General features: G+C 44.2%; 1 protein-coding gene across 3 annotated transcripts in view; it reads right to left on the bottom strand.

Moving 5' to 3' along the window:
• LOC100397136 (N-acetyllactosaminide beta-1,6-N-acetylglucosaminyl-transferase) overlaps nt 1–26,759 on the bottom strand; it is a 171,921-nt gene that overhangs the window by 130,744 nt on the left and 14,418 nt on the right. Inside the window, exons 2-3 of one of the 3 annotated variants that reach the window (XM_078368449.1) lie at nt 18,907–19,185; nt 16,488–16,699 (exon numbers count right to left, since the gene is read on the bottom strand). The exons of the other annotated variants lie outside the window; for them this stretch is intronic. The gene's annotated coding sequence lies outside the window, so the exon portion shown is untranslated. The remainder of the gene's footprint in view (nt 1–16,487; nt 16,700–18,906; nt 19,186–26,759) is intronic. 3 annotated transcript variants of the gene reach the window in all.

Genomic DNA, 26,759 nt, shown 5'->3' with positions numbered 1-26,759 from the left:
ACCTGGGAGGCAGATGTTGTAGTGAGCCGAGACCACACCACTGCACTCCAGCCTGGGCGTTAGAGCGAAAAAAAAAAAAAAACCGAAGAGAATGCACTCAGCAGACTTCTGAATTGTTTGAATATTTACAAGAAAAATAAATTCATATATCATATGTCTTGTGAAAGAAAAAGGGGTTGGGGTTGCTTTTGTATGTAAAGCAAGCTAGTTTCAACTTTTGTTTTTAACCAAACTCTCTGTCCACTGGAGAAAAGTGCTTGCCTCAGAAAACTTTTTCTGGTTCACTGAGATATAAGTGACAAATAACAGGTATATATATTCAAGGTGCACAGTGTGATGTTTTGATAGAAATATACATTGTGAAAGGATTACTACAACCAATTTGTAGTAATGAATATGTTAATTCGTCAAGTATATAATACATTATTATTAACTGTAGTCACTATGCTGTGCATTTCGTCTCAGAAAAAATTTGCGTATTACCCCAAAGTTAACTGTGGCTGTTTAGGAGTTTGCTTTAAAACACTGCTTTTCAGATTTTACTGTGGAAACAAATCACTCAGGGATCTTGTTAAAATTCAGACTCTGAATCAGTCGGTCTGGAGTGGGGCCTGAGATTCTGTCTTTCTGACAAGCTCCCAGGTGCTACTGGTCCCTGAAGCACACTTTGGGTGGCAAGATTTCCAGCAAGCTGAGGCTTTTGCATTTCTTTACGATCCAGATGTCAGTTTCCTTTCCTCATCATCACAATTCAGTGCATTTACTGTTATACGGGACTATATATCCCTAGAGAATCAGAACACATGTTGTGGAAAATTGGCTGAGTTGCATCGAAATGCATTGGTTTGCCTCAGACGTGTTGCCTGTATGTAGCTGTATTTCAATTCCAATAAATGCATGCATGTGGGTCTCAGGTAAACATATTGGTTTAAATGAAAATTCACTGGTTGGGAAACAAAAATAGGATTGCAATGAAAACACATTGCATTAAGTATTTGACATAATTCCCACAAACAGATGCTAGGAAATAATGTTCTGGTTTCAGTGGCAGTTCACTGAATTCACTGGCATGCTATTTGTGTCTCTGAATATGTATGAGTTTTGATAAAAATGCATTGTGGAAAGAAATCAGTCAAGCTCTTCCTATACAGTCCAGCTATAATGTTCTTCTAAATTTTATATTGCTATACCATCTCTCTTCTTTATGAATACACATTATTTTTAATGTTCCCTATTGCTTAGTGTGGCAGTAAATATAACGATTTTGTTTGTGTCTTGAGTTTCTCATGTAGTGGATACATACATTGAACATTAACGAATATAAATGTGACTAAAATCTGTTCTGTTAGCTAGAAGATATCTTTAGATTTTTTAATCTCAAAATATTTTTTCTGCATTGACTTTTATATAGAAAGATACATTCTAAAAAATACTTGGACTAAATCTAGAATCAATTTTGAAATCATAATACCGCATCCTAAACAGATGGAAATATTGGCAATATTTGATCAAATACATGGTGTAGTTACAGTAAAGCGATTTATAAAACTGATGAGGACAGAATTACAATCTGCATCAAATGAATGCCCTGAAACAAACCTATATTAATTGTTATATTATGTTAGTGATCTCTGTTGCTATCCAAAGACTATCCAAGTCAGGGGAGGAGAAGGGGTAAGAAATTTAATTTAAATTGTAACAGTGTTCCTATACAGTATTTTAGACACTCAATGGGTCAAAAGCATACTGAATGCTCAGCCAATTATCTGGTATGCAAAATTATTCTTAATTCTATGAGAGAAAAATAAATACATACATGCATACAAACACATAAAATAATAGGAAAACATAGGTAATGCATGTTAGTATCTCCTGTCTTTGGAGCAAGATGTGAATCCCATCATTTGATCTATTTGCCTCCTGCTCAACCTTCCACATTTTTTTTTAAGACAGAGTTCCACTCTTGTTTCGCAGGCTGGAGTGCAATGGTGCGATCTCGGCTCACTGCAACCTCTGCCTCCTGGGTTCAAGTGATTCTGCTGCCTCAACCTCCTGAGTACCTGGGATTACAGGAATGTGCCATCACACCTGGCTAATTTTGTAGTTTTAGTAGAGACAGTGTTTCTCCATGCTGGTCAGGCTGGTCTTGAACTCCTGACCTCAGATGATCTGCCCGCCTTGGCATCCCAAAGTGCTGGGATTACAGGCATGGGCCACCGTGCCAGGCATTTTTTTGTTTTTTGAGTGAGGGTCTCACTATGTCACCCAGACTGAAGTGCAGTGGTGCAATCATAGCTCACTGCAGCTTTGCCCTTGGCCTCCAAGGCTTAAGCCTTCTGCCTCAGCCTCTCAAGTAGCTGGGATTACAGATGCATGCTACCAGCCTAAGTTTTTAGAAATTTCTTCCACATTTTACAAAGACCCTCCCAGCCCCCTTCCCCATACCTTCTCTAATGTTGCTAGAGGCTCCACTCTAGTGTGGGATCAGACCTGCTTCAAGGACTCCAGCTCAGCTATCTTTCTTAGGTTTTCAGTGGATGGGCTTGTTGGCTCCCAGTCTTGACTGTGCATTAGCTTTTTATCAAAGTCCTAATCCCAGGGAGCTTGATTCAATGGGTTGAGTCAGAGGCTCAGCCTTTAATACTTCATCAACACTATGTAAACCTCTCCTGATGGCTGGGGGTGGTGGCTCATGCCTGTAATCCCAGCACTTTGGGAGGTTGAGGCGGGCGGATCACCTGAGGTCGGGAGTCCAAGACCAGCCTGGCCAACATGGAGAAACCCCGTCTCTAATAAAAACACAAAATTTGCCAGGCATGGTGGTGCATACCTATAATCCTAACTACTTGGTTGGCTGAGGCAGGAAAATCATTTAATCCCGAGAGGCAGAGATTGCAGTGAGCTGAGATCGTGCCATTGCACTCCAGCCTAGGCAACAAGAGCAAAACTCCATTTCAAAAAATAACAAAAAACAAATAAACCTCTCCTGATGATTCTAATGTGTAGCCAGGGTCTAGAATCACTAGCCTAGTCAGTTTTCTGTATCCTGATGTCACAGAAAGAAACATGACTTTCGGATAAACACACCTTAGTCCCCTTTCCATTTCAAGTGCTTAGGACTCCCTGATCCCCAGGCAAATTCCAGAATGGCAGCTCACTTAGTAGGGCTCACTGATGGATCACTCCTCTTTCGGAAACCTCATGTATTTTCAGGGGCACTTGAAGCAAAATGCACCAGCTCTTGGCAGGATCACTATAATCATATTCGAAGAACACATCCCAAAGCCTCATTTGTAATGTGCTTTCTCAAAAGGGGAAATAATATTTTTCTCCAGTGTGTATCACGATCGAAGAAAGATCCAAATTGTCAAGTCAAAAAGCAAATCTTAGATATGACTTTATATTTCCTGTTTTTGTCCCTTTTGTCCTTTCGAGACTTTCACTGGAATGAGTATTAAAGCCTGGTAATTTCAGACATTAGTTTATTCTTTGGTCTAAGTATATACCCTCACGGGGTTCTCTGTAATGTTCATGTCAGAATCATCTTTCCTTTACAGTTTCTGCAGTCATTGGTTGAGGAATGTCTCATTCATTTCATTCGTTCGAAAGCTTTTATTGAAGCTCTATGATATGCTGGTGTTTGGTAAACAAACACAATAAAGGAGCCTTCCATTACTGATAGATTTTTCTCCTTGCAACTTCCCTCCCTTCCCACTGCCCCAACCTCATGGGAATACCTCCTACAGAAATGTGTAAGGTATAGCACAAGCTCTTTGTTAGAACTCCTAATTCAAGATCCATTTTTTTCAACATTATAAAAGCTTTTAAGCATATCTCAGAATTAAAGAAACTGTACAGTGAACATTCATATGCCTGCCAGCTAGATTCAACAATGGACATTCTACTGTACTTCATTTACTGTTTATCCATTTATCCAGCTCTTCATTCACCTACCAATCCATCTTGTCTTTTTTTTTTAGATGGAGTCTCACTCTGTCACCCAGGCTGGAGTGCAGTGGTGTGATGGCTCGCATCTGCAATCCTAGCACTTTGGGAGGCCAAGGCAGGAGGATCACTTGAGGTCATGAGTTTGAAACCAACCTGGCCAACATGGTGAAAGCCTGTCTCTACCAAAAATACAAAAAAAAAAAAAAAAAAAAAAAAAATTAGCTGGGCATGGTGGCAGGCATCCGTAATCCCAGCTACTTGGGAGGCTGAGGCAGGAGAATTGCTTGAACCTGGGAGGCAGAGGTTGCAGTGAGCCAAGATCAAGCCACTGCACTCCAGCCTGGGGGACAAGAGTGAGACTCCATCTCAAAGCAAAAAGAAACTGCAAAATCCTTTTCAAGATGTATTTTTAAATTGATAAAACACTGATTTAGTTTACATTGTTTCTTAATTATTATTTTTTGAGATGGAGTTTCACTCTTTTTGGCCAGGCTAGAGTGCAATGGAACAATCTCAGCTCACTGCAGCCTCCACCTCCTGGGTTCAAGGAGTTCTCCTGCCTCAGTCTCCTGTGTAGCTGGTAGTACAGGGGTGCGCCACCATGCCCAGCTAATTTTGAATTTTTAATAGAGACAGGGGTTTCTCCATGTTGGTTAGGCTGGTCTCGAACTCCCTCCTGACTCTGGGAGGCAGCCCACCTTGGCTTCCCAAAGTGTTGGGATTATAGGCGTGAGCCACTGTGCCCAGCTAGTATACATTTAGATTAAGAAAAACGTTGTTATACAGGTTTATCAATGTGATATGGTTGGCTCCGTGTCCCCACACAAATCTCGTGCAAATTGTAATTCCTAATGTTGGGGGACGGACCTGGTAGGAGGTGATTGGCTCATGGCGAGGAATTTCCCCCTTGCTGTCCTCATGATAGTGAGTTCTCATAAGATCTGGTGGTTTAAAGGTGTGTAGCGCTTCCCCGCTTTGCGTTCTCTCCTGTTACCATGTGAAGATGTGCCTGCTTTCCCTTTGCCTTCTGCCATGATTTTAAGTGTCCTGAGGCCTCCCCAGCCACGCTTCCTGTACAGCCTGCAGAACTGTGAGTCAATTAAACTTCTTTTCTTCATAAGTTACCCAGTCTCAGGTATTTTTTTTATAGCACTGTGAGAACAGACTAATACGTAACGCTAAATGTCTCAACATTCTTTACTCTTTGGGTGAATATTTGCTTATGTAAGCAGTGGAGAGAAGAAAATTACAGAATCTAGGGAAAGCTCTCTGGGCTGCTGTCACTACTAGTGTTGCCTTCATTATTAGTCCTACATCATTTTAGAATTTGTACTTCCATGGTAATGGTTATTCCTCCAAGAATGGAATGCAGTTCCATCAGAACTTTCTCCCAACAGGACACACCTTGTAGCTCTGAGTCACAGACGTTTTACTGAAAGGGAGTGTCTTTCATCTCACAGCCTCAAGCTGCCTGTGATTTCCCTACAGCCCAGAGATCACCTTCCCCTGTGATCACATTCCAGCTTGCACCCTCTCTCCTCACTCCCTTTTCTTCTAGTTGCTGCAGCCACTGCTCAACTGCCACGTATCAGCTCTCTGGCTTTCGGGGCTTTGCCATTTCAGCCTGTTTCACAAGCCTTAGCCTCAGATTTTATAAGGTTTATCACTAAATTGCAGAATGAGAGTTGTTATCCTGTGTTACAAGAATTTCAGGCAGAAGCAAGCAGGTGGCATAACAGGGCAGTCCAGGCACAGGTCAGGACTCAAAGCTCATGTGACCTGCCTCTACCAGGCACTGAGCTGACACCCTGCGCTCACCTCTCAACCTCCCAGTCTTCCTCTTGCCGGAAAGGAGAGTTAAGCATTCCAAAGTGTTCAGCAGATTTTGAGCATTTTGTCCAGGACATCTGAATCCAATGTTTGAATGTGTGTGTGTAAATATATACACACACATAAATATATACACATATACACACACATATATACACACATATGTGAATATATACACATATACATATTTTATATAAAAAGACATATACACACGCATATATATACACATATACACACACATATATACACACATGTGAATATACACATATACATAATATATATTTTATATAAAAAGATATATACACACGCATAAATATAAAATATATATGCGTGTGTATATATATACACATATTCAAACATTGGAATCAGATGTCCTGGACAAAATGCTGAAGTCAGCTGAATACTTTGGAATGCTTAACTTTTCTTTCCTGCAAGAGGAAGATTGAGAGGCTGAGAGGATACATATTTATACATATTTAGAGAGAGGGTCTCCCTGTGTTGTCCAGGCTGGTCTTGAACTCCTGAGTTCAAGTGTAGCACACACCGGCAGTCCTAGCTCCTCACCCTCCTGAGTATCTAGGACTGCAGGTGTGTGCTACCATGCTGGAGTTAAATGTGTATTTTACATTCGTAAATGTATTGGCATAAGTGACAGAGTCTAGGCATATAGTGAACTTGGTGACCCTGAAGAACAAATATTTCATTTTCTTCCATTTTTTTTCTTAGTTCTTACAAAATTTCCTCCAATCTGTCTCACCTGAGAAATATGTTCTCACCATATAGTCAGGTGAAGGGTGAAACTCGTCTTCCCAGTTGTCATAATGAGCACAACTCACATTTTCTTCTGCTAGAGGGATTTTACCACCCTCCACTTTATTCTCCTAAGAAACTTTTAGTTAAAAAGCTTAAATGTGGCCAGGAGTGGTGGCTCGTGCCTGTAATCCTAACATTTTGGGAGGCTGAGGTGGGCAGATTACCTGAGGTCAGCAGTTCAAGACCAGCTTAGACAACATGGTGGAACCCCATCTCTGCTAAAAACACAAAAATTAGCTGGGCATGGTGGTGCATGCCTGTAATCTCAGTGACTTGAGAGGCTGAGGCAGGAGAATTGCTTGAACCCAGGAGGCAGAGGTTGCAGTGAGTTGATATTGCACCACTGCACTCCAACTTGAGAGACAGAGCAAGACTCCATCTCAAAAAAAAAAAAAAGCTTAAATGTTCTCACCACACACACATACAAATGGTAACTGTGTGAGGTGACGGATGTGTGAATTAGCTTGATTATGGTATCTTGCCTCACAAGATATACATACATCAAAACATCACATTGTACACCTTGAATATATACAACTTTTATTTGTCAATTATACCTCAGTAAAGCTGCAGGGGAGGGAAACTTTTAGCCACAAAACAAATCCAGGTGGAAAATCTTAACATCAAATGCTAGTTTTTGCATGTATTTTTTTTTCTTTAAAAACAGGGCCATAATGTAAAATTCAAAGGGCAAAATGGTAAGTTACAAAGCTTGTCTGTTCCTCCCATTTCCCCAATCATCCACATCTTCCAAAAGACACCTAAATGTGCTGTTACTAGGTACTTGTACATTTCTAGACGTCCCAAACTTTTCTTAACATTCACAATTATATATTCTCCTTGTCACATAAATCTTAGCATACCATGAAAGTGACAGCAAGTTGCCTGTCTCAACATTGTTTTCCCACTTTCTTTTTCTTTTCTTTTTTTTGATATGGGGTTTTGCTCTGTCACCCAGGCTGGAGTACATTCGCATGAACAATGGTTCAGCACAGCCTTGTCCTCTTGCCTCAGCCTCCTGAGTAGCCGGAACTACAGGCATGCACCTGGCTAATTTTAAAATTTTTGTAGAGACAGAATTTCACCATGTTGCCGAGACTGGTCTCAAACTCCTAGGTTTAAGGGATCCTTTCACCTTGGCCTTCCAAAGTGATGGGATTACAGGCATGAGCTACTGCGTCTGATCTCCTCACTCTTTTTATTACAGCACTCCAAATGTATTTGAAGCTGCTCATTGCTGTCCAAAAAAAAACTGTACTTCTCAGCCTTTCTGTTAGCTAATAATGTAGGCTATGTAACTAAGTTTTAGATACTAGAGTGAAAGATACTAGAATGTAACATTTGTCAGGTCTTTTGCCTTTCTGCTGGCTGGGATTTGGACTTGATGACTGGAGCTTAAGCAGCCTTCTTGGACCATGAAACATCCCACTTGGGATGGCAGAGTGATAAGATTAAGGAAATTAGGTACTGAGGAAGATGGAGTCCCCTCATAAGCCATGGCCTGTATCTGTTCTTTGTTTTTTGTTTTTAATTAGCAGGAGAAACAGCTTAAACACCTTGAGAGTACCCTTCCTGCAGCCCAGGAAGTAAAAATTGTGTTGTTGAAAGATCCTTTGTCTCAGTGCTAATTTTTCTTTGCATCACCAAGCATCTATTTCTAACACATATGCAATGTTTATTTGTCAGTTATACCTCAATAAAAAATTGTAATAGTCAAAACAAATGATATATCTGGAAATTTAAAAATATACACTTATAAGTAAACCCATGGATCAAAAAATAAATCACATTGAAAACTAGAAAACAGTTTGAATTGACAATTATGAAAATGCTACATGTCAAATATTGTGGCATTCCACAAAATCTATTTTGAGTAAAATATATAGTGTGAAAGTCTACAAATGCTGACATTTAATAAGTAGGAAAAAGAAAAAAACATTAGTCATCCAAATTAGAATTAGAAAACAACAGCAAAATAAATTCAAAGAACAAAAAAAGAAAAATAAGAGCAAAGTAAATACAACTAAAATTTATAATATAGAACATTACAAAAAGACAAGCAGTTCTTTGAAAAGCCTAATACAATTGAAAACCCTGTGAGCAAGAGTAGAAAAGCAAAAATAAAGGACAAAAATACATTATGTTAAGAATGTAAGAGGGGGCTGGGCGTGGTGGCTCATGCCTGTAATCCCAGCATTTTGGGAGGTCAAGGCAGGAGGATCACTTGAAGTCAGGAGTTTGAGGCCAGCCTGGCCAACGTGGCAAATTTTACACTTATTAGGGAGGAAAATAATCACAGCAACTTAAAAGACAAGGAAGAACAAAAACTCCGACACGTGAGCTTTGACCAAAATTCCAATAGATGGCAGCACTGGCCAAGTTTTTTCCTTGAAAACTTCCCTTCTTTTCAAGATGCTAATTAAACCTTAGTAGACAGGATAGGTATATTTTCGGTAATTTCTCAATGAGAATTTGTCTGTGTATTTTATTAAATGTTGTGCTCTACACTATAAAAAAAGTAACAGAAGCCCTGAAGTGGTAATATCATAGGCAATAATGATAAGAGTCATCGAGGGGTGCATGAACAGTTTTGCGCCCTGAGACACACTAAGGGCTTCGTCATGGACTGAAATGTGTCCTCTCCCCAAAGTCACAGGATTATGAAGCCATAATCCTCAATGTGACTCTATTTGGAGATGGGGCCTTTTGGGAAGTAATTAAAGTTAAATTAGGTCATATGAGTGGGGGCCCTAGTCTGACGGGACTGGTGTCCCTACAAGAAGAGTCGGCCGGGCATGGTGGCTCACACCTATAATTCCAGTACTTTGGGAGGCTGAGGAGGGAGGATAACAAGGTCAGGAGTTTGAGACCAGTCTGGCCAATATGGTGAAACCCTGCCTCTACTAAAATAAAAAAGACTAGCTGGGTGTGGTGGTGTGGTGGTTCATGCTTGTAATCCCAGCTACTCAAGAGGCTGAGGCAGGAGAATTGCTTGAACCTGGGAGGTAGGGGTTGCAGTGAGCTGAGATTGAACCATTGCGCTCCAGCCAGGGTGACAGAGCAAGACTCCGTCTCAAAAAAAAAAAAAAAAAAAAAAAAGAAAGAAAGAGAGGAAGAGTTTGTAGAGAGTCCTCTCTCTCAGCATGAACACAAAGGAAAGGCCACGTGAGCCCTCTCTCGAAAAAGTGGCTGTCTACAAGCTAGAAAGAAATGCCTCACCAGAAACCAACCCTCATAGCAGCTTCATCTTGGACTTCCAGCCTCCAGAACTGTGAGAAAAGACATGTTTGTGTTAAAGTCGGTTGTATTTTGTTAAGGTGGTCCTAGCAGAATACAGGCTTTCCTAGCATTGTCTCTTTAAGAGCTCACCAACCTGTGGTAGGAATCGTTTCACCTGTGAGACCACTGAGGATCAAAGGGGCGAGTAAATTGCTTAGCAGTGCCTAGGTTTCATGGAGTGAGTTTGGCCAAAATGGTTGAGCTCCCTGATTCTAACCTCCTTGCAGGTTTTCCACCACATCCGCTGACCTCTACATGGCAAAAATCAAGGGCCCACTCTGTCTTCAGGGAGCTCCACCCAGCAGCAGGGATTGACAGAGCTGTTCACCTCCTCTTCCTGCAGCGGTGGCTTCCAGAGTCCACACACTGTGGTTCCCCTCCTTTGGCTGCCCTTCTTTTTTTTTTTTCTTTTTAATTTTTTTGAGACAGAGTCTCGCTCTGTCGCCCAGGCTGGAGTGCAGTGGTGCAATCTTGGCTCACTGCAACCTCTGCCTCCCGAGTTCAAGTGATTCTCCTGCCTCAGCCTTCTGAATAGTTCAGATTATAGGCACATGCCACCACGCCAGAATAATTTTTGTATTTTTAGTACAGAAGGGTTTTCACCTTGCTGGTCAGGCTGGTCTCAAACTCCTGACCTTATGATCTGCCCACCTTGGCCTCCCAAAGTGCTGGGATTACTACATGAGCTACTGTGTCCTGTCGGCTGCTCCTCTCTTAGGTGAGCTTTGTTGCCATCCTTCATTTTATGACTCTATACACTGGAGAACTCCACATCCAGTCTTGGGCCTCTTCCCTGTTCATCACAAGCACTACCTAGGTGACCTCAGCCGCGCTCATGGTTGTTGGCCACAGCCTCCAAACTGGCTTTGTTGCCTCCACACTTGTCCCCCTGCCCTGACCAAGCAGCCAAGGTGACTGTTAAAATATGAAGCAGGTCACACCATTGCTTGGCTCAAGCCCCTCCAAAGTCTCTGCTCTAACTCAGAGGAAAAGCTAAGGTCTTTTTAAAAAGATTTTTTTTTTTTTTTTGAGATGGGGTTTCACTCTTGTTGCCCAGGCTGGAGTGCAATGGTGTGATCTCAGCTCACTGCAACCTCTGACTCCTGGGTTCACGCAATTCTCCTGCCTCAGTCTCCAGAGTAGGTGGGATTACAGGCACCCACCACCACACCCAGCTAATTTTTGCATTTTTAGTAGAGATGGCGTTTCTCCATGTTGGCCAGGCATGTCACGAACTCCTGACCTCAGGTGATCTACCTGCCTTGGCTTCCCAAAGTGCTGGGATTACAGGAGTGAGCCACCACAGCTGGCCAAGCTAAGGTCTTTAGAACGTCTCATTTGGTGCCAATAGCTCCATCCCCCAACTCCCTTCACTTCTCGATTTCTCTTTGGCCTCCTCTGTTGCTCCTCCGTCCTTAGCTCACTCACGCCTACTACACAAGCCAGCCATGCTCCTGCCTCAGGGCCTTTGAACTCAATGGCTTCTCTGACTGGAATATTTCTCTGGTAATGCAGATGCCTCTGTATCCTTGGAGACGTTCTTACCTAAATTGCAAACCGCCCTTCCTCTCAGTGCTACCTAACTTCTTTCTTTGTTTCTCCTTCAGCCCATACCATTCATTATCTACCATACTATATATTTTACTTACCTTTTTTATTTTCTCTCCTTTAGAAACAAAGTCCACAAGGACAGAGTTTTTTGTCTTTTGTTTTTGTGGTTCTAGACTCAAAACCTGTAACAATGCACGGCAGATGGAACATGTGAGAATTTGCTGAATCTCTAAATGGCACCATGTGGCCTCACCTAAGGATAACGATTAAGAATGGGAAAGTTTACTGTGCAAAGATCAGTTCTCAATAGCTGTCTACATCTCAGAACAAGAGAAGTTAGATGTAAACCATTACACAAAGCATTAGATAAAATTTAAAAGAAAATCAGACATTGGAGATGAGTATTGCCATAAGCCATACAAGCAAAACAATCAAATCTCTGGAGACATTAGAAAATAAGATTGATTTGGCCAGGCACGGTGGCTCAAGCCTGTAATCCCAGCACTTTGGGAGGCCGAGGCAGGTGGATCACGAGGTCAAGAGATCGAGACCATCTTGGTCAACATGGTGAAACTCCGTCTCCACTAAAAATACAAAAAATTAGCTGGGCATGGTGGTGCATGCCTGTAATCCCAGCTACTCAGGAGGCTGAGGCAGGAGAATTGCCTGAACCCAGGAGGCGGAGGTTGTGGTGAGCCGAGATCGCGCCATTGCACTCCAGCCTGGGTAACAACAGCGAAACTCCGTCTCAAAAAAAAAAAAAAAGGAAAATAAGATTGATTCTAGTGATATTTACAATTGCTCTGCATACAGGCAAAAGGAAGGGCTGCCCAATTTCTCATGGTTTTTCAGCTCCAGGTGTCTACGGCTAAAATAATAGACAAAGAGTAACACTATAAAATTTGGCTGAGGTGGGAGGACTGCTTGAGGCCAGTGGTTCAAGATCAGCCTGGGCGACATAGTGAGACTCTGCCTCTAAAACAAAACAAAATAAAAGAGAAAACAACTAATTCTGTTGTTGTATTTTTGTATTTTTAGTACAGATGGGGTTTCACCATGTTGGTCAGGCTGGTCTCGAACTCCTGACCTCCTTGTGATCCACCTGCCTTGGCTGTTTTGTGTGTTTTGTGTTTAAACACACACACACACACACACACACACACACACACACAGCAAACTTGACTATAAAGATTATTGCCAGGTGTGGTGGCTCACACCTAAAATCCCAGCACTTTGGGAGTCCATGGTGGGCGGATCATCTGAGGTCAGGAGTTCAAGACCAGCCTGGCCAACATGGTGAAACCCAGTCTCTACTAATAATACAGAAAATTAGCCAGACATGGTGGTGCATGCCTTTAATCCCAGCTACTCGGGAGGCTGAGGCAGGAGAATCGCTTGAACCTGGAGGTTGCAGTGAGCTGAGATTGCACCACTGCACTCCAGCCTGGGCAACAAGAGCAAAACTCCATCTCAAAAAAACAAAAACAAAAAAAGATTATTTTATATAATTTATTCAAGGCCTATATGACTCAGTTCCCTTAGAAAGAAGTCATAATTTTTATGATATTACTGAATATTATTGGCATTATTTGTAGCCCTCTTAAGTGAAGTCACAAGATTAAGTAGCATGTTATCTTCATGTCAGGCAAACAGTATTTGGATTTTATAAGTTAGGGTGAGATGCAAATAAGTGAAAATACTTTGTCTAATGAATAATGATGAATCTAAAATAGGATTGGCTTGACCAGGCATAGTGGCTCGTGCCTGTAATCCCGACACTTTAGGAGGCTGAGGCAGAAGGATTACTTGAGGCTAAGAGTTTCAGACCAGCCTGGGCCACAAAGGGAGAACTCTTCTCTAATGAAAATATGAATAAAAAATTAGCCAAGTATGGCGATGTTCACCTATGGTCCCAGCTACTTGGGAGGCTGAGGCAGGAGGATTGCTTGAGCATTGGACTTCAAGGCTGCAGTGAGCTGTGACTGCACTCCAGCCTGGGCAACAGAGCAAGACCCTGTCTCTAAAAAAATGATAATAATAAATAGGACTGACTTGCATATGTATGCAACTCTTTTGTTACCAGTGACAGAATATGTGTGATCATGTTTTCTAGTCTTGTGACTGTTTTCTTAGTTGTATGTTTTATTTTTAGAATTGTTGTTTCCAGGCTGCGTGGTTTGGAAACTCAGCTGACAGATGTATGAATCTGATTCCAGGGTCTCCAAGAGCTAGAAAGGGCCTCAGAGATCATTGAGACCGGTACTTTTGCATTACAGGTCGGAAAATGCAACCCAGAGACAAGAAGAAACTTGCCCAAGGACGTAATAGCCAGCCTGTGGCTAGGCTGATACTAGAATCCTGTTTTTCCCACTCCGGCCACATGCTACTCAGGAAACTCACCAACAGTCCCAAATATTGAGCATTTTCTACCTGTTACATTAGCAGGTTTTGAGAAGGATATATATTGTAGTTAAACTAATCAGCTTTGGGAAAATACGGGTCTAGCATGAAAATAGAGACTGCATTTGAGAATCATTGCAGAAATGGCAAGACCCTGAGAATGACGAATGGGCACTTTGCTCTTCCACCAAACTGAACCGTAGCTCTAAGGACAATGACTTCACATCTGTCACTCTAAAGCCTGTTCTCGGGACACATCCCCTCTGGCTCTCCCTCGATACTTCTGATTATAGTTGGTAATCGTGCCCATTAAATGTCATTGGTTTCTTGGTACAGAGAGAGAAGGTAAATAATGGATCATGATTTAGGTAAGAATATACAAATATTTTCCACACGATAAATCTGTTTTCTATTCAGTTAAATATTAGATCATCTGGTAATGGAGAAAAATGTTTGAAAATCCACATAAGTTAACCTAATAAGATGCATTTCCTGCCTTTGAGGCTTTGAATTTTTAAGTTTCATGTCTTAATAGACGGTGATCAGGATAAAAGTAGTCTCTCTCTCATATGTGTGCACGTTTAAGTCTGTGTACATCTGCATGTAATTCACAGAGCAAGCGCCATGTATGCTCAGGAAACGTAAGCGTGCTAAAGACAAGAGTCAAGTTCCTCCGATTGACTCGGGTATGGACACTTACCATGCTGTTTTGTCAGACAGAGTTCGCTGGTGTATGAGTATTCTGGCATAATTTTATGATATTGAAAGTAGGAATTATAAACTTGAGTAGGATTTGGAATCCTGTGTATCAAGTGACAATGAGAACATTCATGATGAAATGACAACAAAAGCTAAGAGTGAAAGAGAAGGCCTTTAAGTGCAGCAGTTTTCAAACACCATTTTTTTTTTTTTAATTGACAAGGTCTTGCTGTATTACCCAGGCTGAAGCGCGATGGTGCAACCGTAGTTCACGGCAACCTTGAATTCCTGGGTTCAAGAGATCTTCTTCCTTCATAGTCAGCCTCCCGAAGTGCTGGGATTACAGGTGTGAACCACCATGCCCAATCAAAATACTTAAGTCACTAAAGCTAAAGGTTAAAAACAATCATTAGCCAGGCTCAGCCACTCACACCTGTAATCCCAGTACTTTTGGAGGCCTACGCAGATGGATCTCACCTGAGGTCAGGAATTCGAGACCAGCCTGGCCCACATGATGAAACCCCATCTCCACTAAGAATACAAAAAATTAGCCAGGTGTGGTGGCACACGCCTGTAACCCCAACTATTTGGGAGGCTGAGGCAGGAGAACTGCTTGAACCCAGAGGCAGTGGTTGCAGTGAGCTGAGATCATACCATTACACTCCAGCCTGGGTGACAGAGTGAGACTGTCTCAAATAAAATAAAACAAAATAAAATAACGATCACAGGGAAGATGGTGGTAGTAAAAATAACATTTAGAATTACACATATCATGACAGCTTAGGGATTACGTTTGTATGTATTCTAGGAAAAATCTCCCTTATTTTTAGGTTTCATCTCACTCAGGTAAAATGAGGCATTTTGCTGGCTATGTGTGGTGGCTCATGCCTGAAATCTCAGCACTTTGGAGGCTGAGGAGGGCAGATCACTTGAGCTTAGGAGTTAATACCAGCCTGGGCAACATAGTAAAACCCCAAACCTAAAAAAAAAAAAAAAAAAAAAAAGCGGTTTGAGTTTGGTGGTGTGTGCCTGTGGTCCCAGCAACTCAGGAGGCTGAGGTGGGAGGATCACTTGAGCCTGGGAGGTGGAGGCTGTAGTGAGCCAAGATCACCCCACTGCACTCCAGCATGGGTGACGGAGTGAGATCCTGTCTCAAGAAGAAAAAAAAAGTCTACTTATAGGTTATTTCTGCCCCAGTCCTTATTTTATATTTGCAAATAAATGATGAACTTCAATTTGAAGACAGAAGTGAACCAAATAATATTCTGAAATTATATCCTCACACATTTTACTGTGGAAACATGTATACACCCACACAAAATCCCACTTATAAAACGTCCCTGTAGGACACTAGCAAAATCCCATGGGATCCCAGGGTTTCAGGAGCATAGTTTGAGGAACCCAGTTAAAAATCTTTGTGCTTGCTGGGCGGGGTGGCTCACGCCTGTAATCCCAGCACTTTGAAAGGCTAAGGCGGGTGAATCACTTGAGGTCAGGAGTTCGAGACCAGCCTGGCCAACATGGTGAAACCCATCTCTACTAAAGATATAAAAATTAGCCAGGTGGGTGGTGCATGCCTGTAGTCCCAGCTACTCAAGAAGCTGAGGCAGGAGAATTGCTTGAAATGGGAAGGTGGAGGTTGCAGTGAGTGGAGATCGTGCCAACGCACTCCAGCCTGGGCAATACAGTGAGACTCCATTAAAAAAAAAAAAAAAGTTTTGTGCTTACTTCTTTAGAACTATCAGTGTTAGCAGTTAGAATGATTTTGGCTCCAATTATATGTTTTTCTTTTTTTTCCCACCCTTTAATATACGTATTTTTTTGTAGAGACAAGGTCTCACTATGTTGTGCAGGCTGGATTTGAACTCCTGAGCCCCCATGACCCTCCCGCCTCAGCCTCCCAAAGTGCTAGGATTACTGGCATGAGCCACCACACCTGGCCTTCCAACTATATGTCTTTTACTCACATTCTTTTATAATAAGTCCCAAGGTAGGACAGCTATAGGATCACTTAACTCAGTAGCTTAACAAGACCATCAAAGACTGGGAATTCTTCCCATCTTTCAACTCTGCCATGTGGGAGGTTCCTTTATGTGGGAGCTTCCTTCATAGTCACAAAGTGGCTGCAGCAGCTCCAGACATCTCATCCCTTATATCCCCACTTGGTAGCAATCAAAGCCTGGAAGACACAATAAAGACCCAATCTTTCGTTTCTTTTTAAGAGTGAGGAAAATGATCCAATAGTCCCTACTTCCAGTCATATTTCCCCTTAAATCTCATTGGCTAAAATTTTTTTTTTTTTTTTTTTTGAGACGGAGTTTCGCTCTTGTTACCCAGGCTGGAGTGCAATGGCGCGATCTCGCCTCACCACAACCTCCGCCTCCTGGGTTCAGGCATTTCTCCTGCCTCAGCCCCTCCTGAGTAGCTGGGATTATATTATGTCCTCATTCCTAATCATCAGAGAGGAAAATGGAATTATGATAATGACTTGGATAAGTGATTCACAACCCAAGCTGCTCACAGCATCATTTGGGGAGTTTTCAAAAACTGTTAAACTCTAAACCAATTAAATCAGAATCTCTGGAGATGGGCCTGGGCATCAGTATTTTTACATAGCTCCCCAAAAGATTCTGATTAACAGTGAAGGGTGAGGATCAGTGGCTAGTCTAGTTCTTAGATGAGTTGAAGTTCATCCCTTTGGGCAAGGGAGGGACCTAGCCTTTCTTTAAACATGTGGTTGACCTGGAATAGGGAGAGAATGAGTTTGCCATGCCCATCATGGTATTGTGGAGATTTAAGAATTAGTGGCCAGGCAAGGTGACTCATACCTGTAATCCCAGCACTTTGGGAGGCCGAGGCAGGTGGATCGCTTGAGGCCAGGAGTTCAAGACCAGCCTGACCAACATGGTGAAACCCTGTTTTTACTAAAAATACAAAAATTAGCCAAGCATGGTAGGTGTGCATGTAATCCCAGCTGAGGCCGAGACCCACTTAAACCCAGGAGGCAGAGGTTGCAGTGAGCCAAGATTGCACCACTGTACTCCAGCCTGGGTGACAGAGTGAGACTCTGTCTAAAAAAAAAAAAAAAAAAAAAAAAACTAGTCAGAGCCGTTGAGGCACCCGCTTCTGATACATACTATAAACACGGAAGATGGTTTTAATTTTTGTAATCGTGAGCAGGATACTGCATAATCACTGGACATTAAGGAAACAAATTTTTTCTTGTTTCCTTAGGCTCAGAGCCACTCAGACATTGGGAAGCAAGTTTGTTAAGATGACAGAGAACCAAGGTAATGGATTCCAGTGATGAAACAGGAAGTTCATTCATGAGTTTCTGGCACACCTCCAAAGTGACGACTTAGCCAGAAATGGAATAACTGGATTTCCCCACATCTCTTTTATCATCCTCAATGAGAGTGACCAGATATTAGAGCTAGATGGAACCTTAGTCAAAATCTGGCTACTCACCCCGTCCCACCAGGCTGCCACCCATTTCAAGTTTGAAGAGACAGAGACACCTGGACCTTATGTAATTACTGTGGATTACCCCAGGCGTCTGTGGCAAAAGTCAGCTTCTCCCCTCCCTGCTTCCCCGCCCTGTCTCTGGCGCTTTCTACAGACACGCGGCTGTTTCTGTGATCGTCCTGAAGCGTATGTAACCTGTGCATGTATAGGAGATCCTAATGAACATGACTTAGCTTTAACACTCAGTTTTCTAAAGGGACACGTGGGGGCAGCAAATGTTTAGGAAAAAAAAATTCCAGTTCTAGCCTGTACTGTCTACATATGTGTATATACTTGGGAAATGTGTGGGAAAGAGATATGTGAGAGCTTCTTTTTCTTTTATGTGGTTTACTTATTTGAGATTGAGATTGTTTCTGAGCCATGTGCCTCAACATTGGACTGGGGATTTCAGAGAAAGTGATAGTCACCGTGATTCAATTTAGCTTCCAAATGTGCCTCTGCTAAGAGACTGTTAAAGGCACTCATAAATAGGACGTGTGTCTTCTTTGGAGTGTTTGTTAATTTTGAGTTGTATCTTCTTTTCTAGAAATTCATGAGATTTGATGTCACAGAGACTGGAATAAGTACAGTCAAACTTATTAGTGAAGATTTCCTGTCGGTGTTTTCATAATCCATTTCCATTGTTATGATTATTGACGAATAAAACATTTTCTTTGGGAGATACTTCTTTTTCCCCCACCTCCATTTAATGTTTCCATTCTTATTGTCAAGTTTCTTATCACTCCCTAAAAACTCTCAATCAAATAATGATTCCTGGGTGATTATTCCTGTTTTCCTACTATCACCTGTTGATTTGGAAAGGCAGAACAAAACCGTAAGAAGCTTTGCTAATGTATTGAAAGATAAAACGATAATACTCACTTAAAAGTGATACCACAAGTGGAGTCCTGGCACTAGTATTACATTGCCACAAAAGATCAAGCACGTATCCAAACTGTTCAAGACACAGGTAATTTGCAGAAATATTCAGGCTTGTGGTTTGCATTTTTTGGTTTTCTTGTGGATTTCAGTGGAAGTTGAGGTCATTCATGGGAACCAGTCACCAAAGAAATGTCAGTATTAGAACCCCAAGAGCCATTTCTCTAGCTTCTTCCAGAATCAAGGCTTTAGAGGTAATTTCTATCAACACTGGCATTTCATCTGCAATTAACAATGAACACATAGCATTATGATTAATTGCAACTCGTTTAAAGCTGATTGGATGCTCAGGTTTAAGAACATTCTTCAGTCAAAAAGGTCTTTTAATCAGGTCTTTAATCCTGAGCACAATCTAGGACACAGCATCACAGACTAACTCATTGGAGGTGTCGTCATCTAATCCTAATCACCCCAGCACCAATAGGCCGAATAGCTCTGGGCTCAGTACATACATTTGTACTGGGCTCAGTACATACATCTAAACTGGGCTCAGTATGCACCACTTACAGTGAGGGACATTTTGTAATGAGAGCTCTAAGGCTCTAAAATTCTGTTTCTGTTAGCTTCTTCCTCAGAATAAAACTGTGGAACGCATGGTGAATTCCCTCTCTTTGGGAGGTTTGAGCCAGGCCGCTATTTAGTCACAAACATTCAGCCAAATTCTTCCTACCTAGTGTTGGCAATGCACACACCAGAACTGCTAAGGCCAAGGAAATCCCATTTTTTGAAGAGGGTTTCCTTTGTTAGCTTCTCTTTCTAGTAGTAAAAGTAAAAGAAAAAAGATGTTAAAGATATAAATATCCTAGGGTTTTTTTTTTTTTTGGTATAAATATTTGAACACAACAAGAATATGTAACGTAAACTGGATGTGTATTTTTTACATTTTACTTAACCTGAATTTTACACAATCTTTGCTTGAATGCTCCAATAATGAAAGGAGAAAATGTGTATTTAAACTATTTTAAAGTATTTATTCTTTATTCAGTACACTTGAGTTTCATTTGAGCTATATTTTAAAATGTAAAACTGCTAAGAAATTAAAAGCAGTCAAATGCTTTTGTCTGAGTCTTTGTTCAAGGAAGTATCGTAGACAACCTTGCCTTTAAAAGTTCTTGAGGCAAATGAAAACCAGTTTTTCAGAATTAGAAAGACCACAATAAACTTAGTATCCTATAACTTTGGTATTTTAAGAAATAATTCTCAAAGCGGTGAGTCAAGTCAGAAAGGGATCTGTGTGTGTGAATTGTCAGGTTCTGGCATTTGTCTCCAACTACGTCCAGAGAGAAATTTTCATTTTTATTCTTCTCAGCACCACATTTCCAAGGAAAATCACAGAATTCTTATAGTCACAATACCACAGCTAAAATTATCTAATCATAAAGACTCTAAGATTTACATCATAAGATTCAGAAAGAGCGCATTTTGACTTTGAAAATAAATGAAGTGATATGTGCTATGTCCATTACTAAAAAAAAAAAAACCTCATATACTCGATCAGGCCTTGTTAAATTGTCAACATAAATTTCTAATGCAACTTACTATATTGAAATAAATCCAAAAAAAGTATCATTTCAACAGGGTCTCCCCAGGGTTCCAGAGCCTGGAACAATTTAATAAAACAATTAAGTACTGTTTTACTGAGAGGCGGGAGGAAAAACCTGAGCCAAAACAAAAGCAAACCTCTCCAGACGGAGAATCTGTGAGTTTTGAGCATGTGATTGGAAATCCAGAGGTAGCTTGATTGTCATTTTGAGATCCTTCACAAGTAACCTTGCAGAGCCTCAAAAGACTGATGGGCACAGCTCTTTTGCTGGATATCCTTTCAGCAATACTTGTAAAAGTAGTAAGGCTCCAGTATTAAGACATTACCAGAGATTAAAACATGGAAATCTGACAAGTTTTAACAGCAATCGAAGTGTGTGGTTTGGAGAAAAAGCAGTGGAGTCTGGAGTCTACAGGTCCCGTCGAGCACATGTGGAGAGGATGTGCTTCCTTTAGGAAGGCAGGAGAGGCTTAAGAGAGTACCTTCACTTTAAAAAAGCCTGGCAAAATTAAAGTGACAAATCCTGGAGAAAATCTCAGAGCACGCATCACAACCAGTCCCGCCATTAGTCAACTTAGACAAACTGAAAGTAAACGGAGCCTTGTCCGAGTCTATCCGCGACCCTGGGCCCCTCCAAGCAGCGGGAGCACCGGGAGGACCCCTCAGGGCCGGCACCAAGGGAACCAGGACCGAGTCCCGGCGTCTGCCGGGGCTTTGCATGGCAGAAGGTTTTCAGGCTTCCGTCCCAGATTTTCAGGAGACCGGCATCCATTTAGGAGACTCTGTCTCCACCAGCTTCTAAATTCTGAATGGGAATAAGCCCAATCGGCTCCCCACCCCCCAGTCCGCCAGGGTGTGGCGCCAGAGCCACTAGCCCGGCGGGGGCGCCCTACCCTCGGCACCGCCGTCCCGCCTCCCGCCGCAGCCCGAGGGGCGGGCCTCCGAACCACCCGGCTGTGCCACTTGGGAGCTGGCCCGGTCCGCAGAAAAAAGTGGCGGCGGCGGGGCCGGAAGCTGAAGCGTGCTGCGAGCCAGCGGCCAGCGCACCGCCGGGAAGCGACGCCCACCTGTTTGCTCAGATATTTCCAGGCCGTGACACTTGGACCCTGAATGGTGACCAGCCTCCTCACCTGAGGCAAGGCCGAGCCCCGGGGCACACATCCTCCGGTAGACTTAGTGGCCCGACGGTCAGCGGCCCAGGCCGCCAGCTGCGCGCGGATCTCCGAACACAAGGCGTGCTCGCCTGGCGGTGGTGCCTAAGCTGGGGTTGCTGCAGGTTCCCGAGGCCCGCTCAGGGAAAGGGCATCCGAGCCTCTCCACCCAGCGACTCGGGGACCTTTAGGTACAAATGTAGGCCGCTTGCATCTCGGTGGCGAGGATGTTGTAGAGGGCACTGTCATTGGGTGCGCACCTGGTCAGCGAACTTAGCGAGTTTAGGGATGGAGAAGTAGGATGGAGAGGAGAGCGAAATTTCACTTCCTCTAATTTGGCGAGAAGTCCATGATCGAGGATTCCTGGCTTTCCGGACTTTAGATTCAAGGAACTAGTCCCAGGCGCATAGCGAGCCAGACTGAGACTCAAGGTAGCGCGCGAGGAGTTGGGAAGACTGGAAAGAAAAGGCAGAAGAGGGGAAACTGGAGAAAAAGAAACCTAAAGGTGGAGTAAAGTTATGCCCGGTCCCATGTAAACTTTATTCTAACCTAGAGTCTGTCGCGATTTCTTAGATGTAAAGACATCCTATGCTGTGCGGTGTCCCGCAGTGTCCCGCGAAAACCGGTGTCCGGCGAAAACCCGGAACGCCGCCGAGAGATATCGGGAAACGCCGACGCCGTTTGTAGGCTCTTGTTTAGCAGTGCTGTTCGACTTGTTCTTAAGTTGGCTAATTCGAACGCAGAGCAGTTTGAGAGGTTTAGTTTTGCCATACTTAGGACTGAGACATGCCCTGTTTTTCATAGGAGGGACCGACAAAGCCGGCGTCTCAAGCTTTTCACAAGGCCAAAGATGAGGAGTGGCTGCAGTTTAGAAAGTGAATCCCAAAACTCTGCTACAGATGGACGCACACTTTTCCTACATAGCTCCCAAATCTGGTTTTGCTCCCAGATACTCTGATTTCTTTGTCGTGTTGACCCACTCAGGCATCGGGACATCACAACCCTCCAGCTGATTCTAATATGCAGGCAAGTTTGAAAGCCACTGCCCTAAGACATCCATTACCCCCAGGAAAGGTTTTTTTTTTTTGGAGAAGGAGCAGGGACCTGCTCCCATTTAGCTCTTGGCAATTGTGCCAGCTTTGGATCTAGCTCCCTAGTCATTGAAAAGTAGAATCCTTCACCTTACAGGTGTTTTGTTTTGTTTTTCAAAGTGACACAGCACAACATTGACTCTCCAGTGGCATCAGCCATACAGGAATTATGAAAGACGAAGCCAGATCCCCCAGGCCTTCAATTAGTGCAAATGATAACTTAGCATTGAGAATTCTGCCTGCCATGTACAAGCTCTTTCAGCCACCCTGACTCAGGATATTCCATTAGGAACCAAAGTAATCTCTCAGGGCTAGTGATTGCAGACTTTTCCAGCTCGTGTAAAGGAAACTGAGAGTCTCAGATTCAGGCTGGATCACACGGACTTGCATCCAGATTCCCCCAAGCATCCAGACTCCCCCAAAATGGATTTGCTAAGTCAAGACTTGCTACAGAAGAAGCCTTGCTGGTGTCTAGAATGTCCAGGAGTGGCGCTGGGGAACGGGGCTGGGGGGGCAAGGGCAGTATTGGATGTCCAGGATCGCTCATGTACAAACTGAAAACCTGGTTATATTAAGTGGTGAATTACTGATACCAAAACTAGCAAAATAGCCCCTTTTCAGCGGACATGGAGGGGAGGATAATTCTCTTGACCTTTCCTAAAAGCAACCCCAGAGGCAGAGGCACCACATAGAACACCCCCACCCCTACCCCTCCACCCCCACCCCCACCACCAGGCACCCAGCTGTGCTTGGGTTTGGAAGCCTAAAGCGTTTATCACCTCACTCTAGGCAAGGCAGAACCTGAAAGATAACCCTCGATGACTGCGTTGGGTCAGGGATTACTTATAACTTCCTAGGATTTCATCCTCTCTTTCTTATTTCTGCACCATTTATTTGCAGTGAGAACTGCCTGATGCTTCCTTAACCTCCATCTCTCCAGGAACAAGTGCATAACAATGGGAAGGGGGGACCAGGGATTGGACGGAGCAAAACCCTCCTCCGCTGGTCAAGAATTCCCTGCATACTCCAGTTGCTGAGGACGAGAAAAGGGACGTTACAGTCTTCAATAACTCGCTTTTTTACTCCCCTCATCCCCAACACTTTCTGCTGATCTATTTGGGGGTCTTTGGGAGCACCTTCAAAGACGCTGGGAAAGCAAACATTGGAGAGGGGGCTGCAGATGTGCCCATATCCATAGGTACAAAAGAGTCAATCTACACTCTTCCAGCCCCAGGCCCAGCCCTGGACGGGGATCCCGGTCACATCCCGGCTCCACAGCTCAAGGTTCCCTCTGTCTTTCTGGGCCGGTTTGGACAAGACGCCTCCCAGCATAAGAGTTGGGAGAGTCCCCCTTTCCTCCATCCCTCCCCACTCCCCCGCCCCCCCATCCCACACTCTGTGGGGCTCTCTGCTAAGGTTTCCCTCGGGGCAAATTACTTTATGACAGGGTGTGATAAGTGGTGATTTTGTTCCTCTTTTGATGGTAGGATTGCTTTGTAAACAGAAGCGCAAACCCGTTCCGATAGTGGTTCTGCACCAGTGCTGGGCAGCCGCCCTGGCACAGCGGGCAGCTGAGACGGCTGCTGCACCTGTCACCTAGGGCCGGAAGGGCCAGGAGGTCGCTCTTGGAGTGGACCCACTGACCAATGACGCGCTCCTCCAGCCTCCAGGGTGTTCTTAGGTACTGGGCCTCTGGGCTTCCCCGATTGCTACGCACCTCCGGCCTGTACCCAGCGCTGTCAATTGAAAACGTGCATTCTGGAGAGCCACAGTGGGACCCCTAATGCACACCCTTCCTTCTTCACCTTCTCCCTGGACACCTTTGCTAAGAGATTTGGCTCATTTCTTTTCCCGTAGTTGCTGGTAATTCTACTGGTAATTCCTTTGGTCTAATCCAATTCGAGATTCAAGAGGGCTTCTGTGCCATCGAGGAATCGGTCTGATTGAAGACCCAAAATCCCAGGGTGGTAGGATGCCACTCAACTTCCCTCATCTTGTCGTTTGAGTAGCCCAACTTTCCTTCTTCCTGGCCCTGACCCTGAGGGCCAGTTTACTACTCCAAGGGGGACCAACAAGGAACTAGAGTTTGAGTTAGGTTTGCTCCGCCAAGGGCAGGGAAGACCAGCCACTGTAGGAGATGGGGGAAGAGGAGAGACCGGCAGCAAGAGGCCACTCAACCTGCCCAGGGATCTTCAGCTCCCCAGGGGGAGAGCAAAAAGCTGAGGTCATCACCCCAGTGAACTCATTGCTCAGACTTGGGTCCAGATATTCAAGTACCTTTAAGGAACGTTGGGCGAAATCGCTGGGGGTATAGTGCTTGATGGTAAGTGAAGGGGTGGAGTGAAAACGTGGCTCAAACAGGGCTTAACCCTAAGGCAGTGGTTATTCCCTCAGCAATTTGGGGTTGATGACGCCGGCATTTCTGACACCACAGGCCTCAGAGAGCCTGAGCTCAGCATTACCTGAAGCTGGGAGCTCTGCTAAACTAGACACTAGGTCATCCCGCCCCTCCCCGAAGCTCAGACTTCCCGTACTGAGTGGCGCACAGAAAAGTTTTCAATACGGCCCAGTGTCCCAGGCCTGTTAGCTACTGAACCTGCTTCGTGGTGGCAGCGCCAGAAGTGGCTGGGGAACTCCTGCAGTTCTCCGTCTCCCATCCCAGGAGATGTCTGGGATCTCTGATCTCTGACTCAAAGGATCCCCGAGCCCGCACTTCCCGAGGCCTTTTGGGTGTTGAGGTGGATGGCCAAGTGCAGTTAGTGGCCTCGGGTCTGCCCGCACTGGGCGCAGCTGGCTATCCAGAATGGCTGCCAGGAACCTGGAGAGCTGAGGAAGCTGGGAGGCATTCCCCCTCCCCGCCAATCGTGGCACCCCCGAAGGTGGCGCCGTCTCGCTGCTGCGGAGCTGCGGAGAAGGTCCGGGTGGGGAAAGGCTCTGAGCCATGCAGCGGTGTTTGAGGAACGAAGGGAGGACGAAGATCTGGCAGGACTGGGGTTCTGAGGAGGAAATCGCAGAAGGTGCAGATGACCAGTTCCCGGCAGCGGTGTGTCTAAGAAGGGGCAGTGGGGTTTACATCATCTTGAATAGAACAGGTCTGGGCGCTGTGAACTCTTCTTGGACGGGGGCAGTGTAGACCGTCCTGGACAAGTTCTCCGCAGTGTTACTTGATCGCGTATTGTTGGCCCGGCGCTGTGCTAAGACTTTTGCTCACATTCTCCTATTGAATTCCCACCAATTGTCCACATTACAAATCAGGAAACGGGTCAGACAAGGTCAGTAACTTCCTCGGGATCACACAGCCAGTACATGTAGATATCAGAGTTGAATGTGGACCCCAAGTGATCTCACTGCAAAGCTGAATTCTAGCTCCGGCATTCCACCTCCCTCCACTCTCTCCCACGTAGTCCTCCCCCTGGGTTGTGCACAGATGCCAAGGGTCCTCTTTCCTAAGGCCTGGGCTGCTTCACTTCCAGTTCACCCCATCCACTGTCACCCAACCCTATGTGGAGCCTTAGCTTCGCACTTAACCCAGCTCTCGGCTCTGCCTCCCACTTTCCACACACTCGGGTCCCCCACCCCAAAAGTACCTAGGGTGGAGACGGCTGTCCCCACGCCCCACCCGGGCCCTGGAACGCACCTGCCCTCCCTTCCTAGGCTTGGCCGGGCCTGTCCCGCGGGGCCTGAGGTCGCCTCCAGCCAGGGTTTCCCCCGTGCTGGCGAGGAAGCGGTCGCAAGCTGAAACCTCCGCTCATTCTTAAGAGAGCACAGCGACCTCCGTCTCCATCTCGGAGAGCAGCAGGTGCTCCCTTTGCCTGTCTTCCACTCTGAAAAGTTAGTCACCACCTTATTTCCAGGGGAAAGTGCACTGATGAGTTAAAAACATCATCTAATTTATTTACATTTTCATCAAAACAAAACAAAAAAAACTACCCACAGGAACTCCCAGACGAGCAAGATTCTAAGGCAGGTTCAATAAAGTTTTTAAATCAACTAGGATGGGCACTGGGTTGA

Source organism: Callithrix jacchus, chromosome 4 (assembly GCF_049354715.1).
Source record: "Callithrix jacchus isolate 240 chromosome 4, calJac240_pri, whole genome shotgun sequence".
Lineage (NCBI taxonomy): Eukaryota > Metazoa > Chordata > Mammalia > Primates > Cebidae > Callithrix > Callithrix jacchus.
The sequence above is the reverse complement of the archived record's forward strand: the minus strand, read 5'-3'. Positions and strand labels throughout refer to the sequence as shown.